The sequence below is a fragment of the Gobio gobio genome, assembly GCF_949357685.1.
Source record: "Gobio gobio genome assembly, chromosome: 14".
NCBI lineage: Eukaryota > Metazoa > Chordata > Actinopteri > Cypriniformes > Gobionidae > Gobio > Gobio gobio.
In genome coordinates this window covers 46100071-46107199 of record NC_137107.1, presented here as the reverse complement: position 1 = coordinate 46107199, position 7129 = coordinate 46100071, and the positions used below count along the sequence as shown (strand labels likewise).

Genomic DNA, 7129 nt, shown 5'->3' with positions numbered 1-7129 from the left:
ACCCTGTATAATAAGACTGATTTCACACCTTCATCACTCTATAATCTTCATCACCCCTCAGAAAGGTTGCACACCCTCCACCATCCCATTTTATCCTTCCTCGTGAACATGTAATCTGGATTTAACCGCAGTTTCGTTTAACTGCACAGAGTCTAAAATCAATTACAGTTGTTATTGCATGTACATTTGTTCAAAGCTTTTAACTTTTTACAATAAAACTGGGTCAAAAATTAATTCATAGAATTTATAAAAAATGTATTGGAAATATACAAATATAGAGATATAGAGTGTTAGTTGTAGATTGAGATTTAGATGCCTGTGATAAATTATGATGCCTGACTAACATCATAGAAAGAGATGCAAGTGAGGTTGGTTGGCACATCATGGCATATCAAATAAAAATAATTCATAATTCATATATCTGATCTGAATGCTGACACGCAGATTTAAATGGACTCTCAGCCGATTTAGACTTGTGTCTTGATCCATGAACCGTTTAAAGGACAACAAAGTGACGCCATTTAGAATAAAATATGTGGTACTGCTGATGTTCACTTTATTAACTTCATATAGAAACACAGAATTATTCTGATGATGAAACTACGCAGAATCTGCTTCAGAATCAAGGCAATAAGATAATTCATTATTAAGTTAATTGTTTAGTGAGATTACATTTTTACCTGATCATTGACAAAAATTCATGTAAAAGTAAAAGTTAGTTAATCTCTTTACCACTTACACAGACCATTTGCATTTCATCTGCCCTTATATTGTAAATCTCTACTGATATATGAATATTAAAATATTACTACACACTTGATCAATGTTAGGATGTTTAACCGCTTGATTTCAGGTCAACAGGGAAATTAATTCATTAAATAAGTCACAGAAGCTTTGTTCCTTTTTATTTCTTATTTTTATTTACAGATAGTTTCTTACTCAGTTGATTTAATTATTTATTTGAAAGCGATCTGAACTTTGCTCACTTAGCTAACTTCGGGTAATGTTTTTTTTCATGTCTTAGTAGATGATATAATCGTCTGAAACTCTTCCCACATGAAGAGCACTGGTGCGGCTTCTCTCCAGTGTGAACTCTCTCATGATCTTTCAGGTTTCCTGCCTGAGTGAAACTCTCTCCACAGTGTGAGCACTTGTACGGTTTCTCTCCAGTGTGAATTATCTGGTGTGTTTTTAAGGCACTGGATCTACTGAAGGTCTTCTCACAGTCAAAGCACATATAAGGCTTCACACCAGTATGGACACGCTCATGCTCTTTTAAAGTCTGCGGTGTTAAAAAACTCTTTCCACATACAGAACAAACGTGAGGCTTCACACCAGCATGAACTTTAAGGTGTGCTCTTAAGTTTGATTCCACAACAAATGTTTTCTCACACTGATCACAGCTGAACGATCTCACTCCAGAGTGACGGCGCAGATGATCATCGAGAGTGGCTTTCTGAGTGAAACTCTTTCCACACTGAGAGCAGGTGAACGGTTTCTCTCCAGTGTGAATCCTCATGTGTCTCTCAAGCAAGGATTTATATTTGAAAATCTTTCCACACTGAGAGCATGTGAACGATCCTTTGACTCCAGTTTTTCCGGCTCGTTTTTTCCCCCGGATATTCTTTTCAGTCTTTGAAAGAACTGCATTTCCTGCAGTTTTTTCTAAATGGCATTTGTCTTCATTCACTTCCATCGGGTCTAAACATTAAATTTGCCCAATTAAAGAAAGACAAATGAGAACAAAAGAAATATACTGTGAGTGAGCGTCAAATTAGCACAAATCTAGTTTACTGCGGAGTCAACTACATCTAATTCTAAATGTGTTATTATATTTCAGTTTTCTAAATTCTAATTACTCACCCTCATGTCATTGCAAACCCGTAACACTTTTGTATTAAAATCTGAGATTTTTCGGTCCCTCACACAGAAGAGGCGATGTTTTCTGGTGACACATACATCTGCAAAATCAACAAACACAACAATAAATTACATTTTGTTTCAGTGTTGAAATGTTCTTCATATATCAAAAGTGAAACTCCCTGTTCAATAAACCCACGTTTACACATTGCTTCGATATAATGAGAATACATCCCACCATATAAAGACTATAACTGACTGACATTAGCATTGTAATAATACTCAATCATGGGTGTTGGACAAGACCCACCCACTTTTTATAACTGTAAAACACTTTATTATTAAACACACGTTAGATGTTTTATTTTGAATATTTTATATATTTTTATTGAAAATAAAAGCCTTTCTGATTTGATATAAGATGGGAAAAGGGAGTAGAGCAAGTTTGCCAAAAGGTGGATTCGAACCTCGGATCGATTTGCATCAAAACTTGATGCTATACGCTTTACCCCTAAACTATCGCAACTGTATTATGCTGTGTTTACACCAAATGTGAATAGAGCGTCAAAATCGCGTCTAGTTGGACACTTGAACATTTTGAATCCATTCGCGTCCACAGCGAAATGGACGTGCGTATAAATCGAGTGTTTGAAGCGAAATAGACGCGCGTTCAAGGTGCTCCAGAAGAAATGTCATAAAACACCACTCTGCCTCTTTTCATTTTCATTTAAAAAAAATATTAAACTAGCCTGGATGCCAGCCGAACTTAGCCCCGCCCACAACATTTTTACTCGGGCAGTTCGGTCTGGACTTGATCCATAGAGAAGTAATTATGCCCGAACAGAAACTGTTCGGACCAATGAAATTGTCAGGGCGGGCTTGAGACGATGATGGACAGATGATAAACAGTAATGTAATCATCCACGTCATCAAAGGCGCTTGGGTTGAATTTGTTCTAATCCTAAACGGAGAACTTGTTCGTATATGCATTCACCTTCACTATTTCTCTCAGAAATGATGATCGTGTTGGTAAGTACTCTGTGTATCCTTAAATTATTTTTTTACAACACCGGCAAAGATCGTTTACACTCATCTTTTCCTTCTAACGTTAGGCTACTTATTCCAGCATGCGTGCAGGTACAGGGTTTTTACAACAAAACCCGCCCAATTGCTAACGTTCCTCAAAACTAGCCAAAAACAAGCCCAATAGCTTTCCAGGGGGGGGTTCTCCGGGAAAAAAAACATTTGGGGGGTAAAATATGTGTTATTTTGGCAGGGCTGGCAGCTAAAAATCGCATTCCTAGGTCTGTATATCACATAATTAGGGTCGCTTCAACCCGCGGACATGGCAACACAGTGCAGTTGAGTTCTGTTGACATTTGATAACTAACGTTATGCGTCGCTCCGTTGCTCTGATTGGTTGTAGGTCTATCCAATTGAGGTCTTTCCTGGTTCGGTTGAAACACACCCCATAATAACAGCCCAACGGAGCAGTATCAGACTCATATTCTGACTAGAATTGAGTATGATGACGTCAGGCTAATATTAAACATTAATAGTCACACAAATGTGGTCCAGGCAACTCCTACATTATCTTCACTGCATGTATATTGAAATATCCTTTAAAAATAAAGTTATGAAACTTCTTTTTGCCCTCAGTCAAAACGATTTGGCAGACAACAAATTATAGATTCATGAGACCAAAGATCTGATGAATTATATCTCATGTTTAACCACTACAGGACATCAGAGCCAGCGGCAAACGTCAGAAGGACTGGCCGAGGAAAGGCTGCTCTCGCCGGGGTTAATGAGCGCTGAGTGCCCGGTGATCGCCTGGATCTCACAATTCCAAAAACACAAGATTATTTTTTTTAAATGGGCGCTCTCTTTATAAATAAAACACAGATTTGAGCTTTAAAGTCCTCATGAAATCAAAATCTATCTTATTTACTTTGTTAGCCCACATTACAGGTCTTAGTGTGAACAATTAATCCGTGCAAGTTAATACACATAAAAAAATTGTTTGCCGTGGTAATCTTTAATCAAAATCTGAAAAGTAACTTCCGGTCTTGAATGGCATTCCCTTTCCGATGACGACTATGTGACGGCTTGGGTTTGAATATCCTTAACCACTCCCCTTCAACCATTAGTCTGCTATGAGAGCGAGATGGAGAGGAGGAGCGCTGAAGTGAAACCCTGCCCTCTATTTAATATTCCGTTTCGCTTGGAAATACGTAACAGCACTGAATAAAATAATTTGCAACTTCCGGTTCACTGGGACTTTAAACAACTACATTCTCACCTGAAAAGTCTTAAAACTAAATTTTGTGACACAATAGTAGTATTTTTAAATTATGCTGGGTTTCTCATCATGTCACTTTACCACGTGACAGCAGCGAGCAGGCTCCTGATTGGTTAACGCGGCACGAATTGACGACAAAGTTCAGATTTTTCAACGTGGGCGTAAGACGCTAATTCGCTTCAAATGCGTGAATGCACAAAAAACACCATTTGCGCAAGATGCTCAATTCACGTCATTCGCGCGAATGAGGCAGAATCGCGCCGCAGGACCTCCAGACGCGTGTCAACACGCCTTTCTATTGACTTAAGTTAACATTGAAATCACTCGCTCCTGACGCTCTATTCGCGTTTGGTGTGAACGCAGCATGACATTTAGTGTCTTCTGTAAATTTGTCTGGCCCAACCACACGTTTAGTAGACAAGGTGGTTTATTTGTACTTAAAGTAAATGGCATCAATTCTGGGGGAGGACCCACCCACATTTTTTTTCCTTCCGACGCCCATGTACTCAATACACTGTGTATAGGCACTGTAATGCTGCGTTCACACCAAACGCGAATAGAGCGTCAGGAGCGAGTGATTTCAATGTTAACTTAAGTCAATGGAAAGGCGTGTTGACACGCGTCTGGAGGTCCTGCGGCGCAGTAGACGCGATTCTGCCTCATTCGCGTGAATGACGTGAATTGAGCGTCTTGCGCAAATGGTGTTTTTTGTGCATTCACGCGTTTGAAGCGAATTAGCGTCTTACGCCCACGTTGAAAAATCTGAACTTTGTCGTCAATTCGTGCCGCTTTAACCAATCAGGAGCCTGCTCGCTGCGGTCATGTGGTAAAGTGACGTGATGAGAAACCCAGCATAATTTAAAAATACTACTATTGTGTCACAAAATTTAGTTTTAAGACTTTTCAGGTGAGAATGTAGTTGTTTAAAGCTCAAATCTGTGGTTTATTTATAAAGAGAGCGCCCGTTTAACCCCTTAACTGTCACCGTCCCACAGGTGGGAAGCCTGGTGCTCTTTTTTTGATCGCCTTTTTTTCATATCATATATTTAAGTAGTTATCACAAATTAGGTTGATAACCTAATTTGATAACCAAAATCATTTGAAAGCTTACAAACTCAAAATTCATCCTGTGAAAACCGTTTTGAAATCGGACATTGTGTGGCCATGGAAACGTAACTCTAAATTATTCTAGTGGGCTCCTCCCCTAGTGGGCGCTGTCATGTTTCATATTACAACAATTATTTTACTTTATATTCAAAATCTTTTCCAATCTTGACAAAACGCATATTGTCGGAAAGGTCTGAGTCTCAAGGGTCCATATTTGGTGACTGTTTTGTGATGGAAGTAATATTTGGACAGAAATTTACAGGAAAATGCATCAAAACAACAATAAATGGAATTTGAATGACACCCGGTGGCTATTTTTGGTACAGCACCCTAAACAAAATCTCATGGGGACTTCAATTTTTGTGATATCAACTTCAAATTTGGAACACAAATTGGTTAGACATATGGCTTTGATTTTATAGTAATTTTAGAGTAAATTCTTTTTTGTAAAATATATATTTTATATGAAATAAAAAATTTAGTACAGTATTTTTCATTTACAGTAAATTTAAACTTCCATAACTATTTCATACTTTCATATTTTGAATTGCTTTCACTTCAGCAATAATCTGCAGAATGTCGTCTTTAAAACGAGACCAAACTTTGGTCTATATTCCAAAGCATTCTTGAATTACAGCCCTTTAAGTTTGGATAGTGCATTTTCATGTGTATTCTCAAAAAGGGGGGTGACAGTTAAAGGGTTAAAAAAATTATCTTATCGCTGACTCTGATGTCTCTGTGGTGGTTAAACATGAGATAAAATTCGTCTTGTGTAGATCTAACGGGCGATCTTTGCTCTCATGAATCTATAATTTGTTGTCTGCCAAATCGTTTTGACTGAGGGCAAAGAGAAGTTTCATAACTTTATTTTTTAGGATATTTAAATATACATGCAGTGAAGATAATGTAGGAGTTGGCTGGACCACATTTGTGTGACTATTAATGATTAATATATATTTTTAATGAAAATGAAAAGAGTCAGAGTGGTGTTTTATGACATATTTCTCCTGGAGCGCCTTGAACGCGCGTCTATTTCGCTTCAAACGCTCGATACGATTCAAAATGTAGGCTCTCTTCACCAGCATCATAATACTAGTCATTAATCAATTACAATTACAGAACACAAAAGCATTAATAAACAAAGATTACTTAAATCTCTTTACAAACAATATTGAACGCATTGAATTACAAACGGGGTTTTTACCGATTTAGAACACAAATTCATCCAACAAACACACTTAATTCCCCTATAAACATTAGAAAACATCAGTTGCGATGTCACATCGCTCATCTTACCTGCAATATCAACAACGACAACAATAAATTATATTTTGTTTCAGCGTTGAAACGGCTGTGACAGTGTGACTTCTTCATATATCACAAGTGAAAGTGAAACTCCCTGCGGCTCACCACTGCCCCCTAGCGTTTTTTGTCTAGGTGTGTCCACTATGTGCACATAACTATAATTACTATACCTATAATTTATAATATTATATAATTTAACTATATTTTTAAATACTTTAAGTATTTTAGACTTCATCTGGTCAAAAGTGGTGTTATGATCAGAAATTAGCTCTGTTATCAGTTCTTCAGTTCAATTCAGGGATAAGCTTAAAGAATATTGATGAGGGTTGATCATACATCGATTAATTGTCTGAAATAAACTATTCTTCTGTTATACGTATTGTGTTACACCTTGTGTTTACGTAAAATATCGCTCAACCCAACTAACAATCTTAACATGTTTTCAGTAACGAGTTATTCATTTTAGGGTTAAGTGTTTAGGATTTGTGGGAATACAAATTGAAGAATTGTTTTTCTCCACATGCATAGTTTATTTGATAGTCAAAATATCTCTGC

The 7129-nt window shown here is 37.3% G+C and overlaps 1 long non-coding RNA gene across 1 annotated transcript; it reads right to left on the bottom strand.

Annotated features, from left to right (window-relative positions):
* Positions 1-524: 524 nt before the first annotated feature.
* LOC307136805 lies at positions 525-6660 on the bottom strand. The gene is made up of 3 exons (XR_013817830.1): positions 6566-6660; positions 1864-1961; positions 525-1701 (listed from the first exon to the last, which is right to left on the bottom strand). It is a non-coding gene; the product is annotated as an uncharacterized lncRNA (long non-coding RNA).
* Positions 6661-7129: the final 469 nt, after the last annotated feature.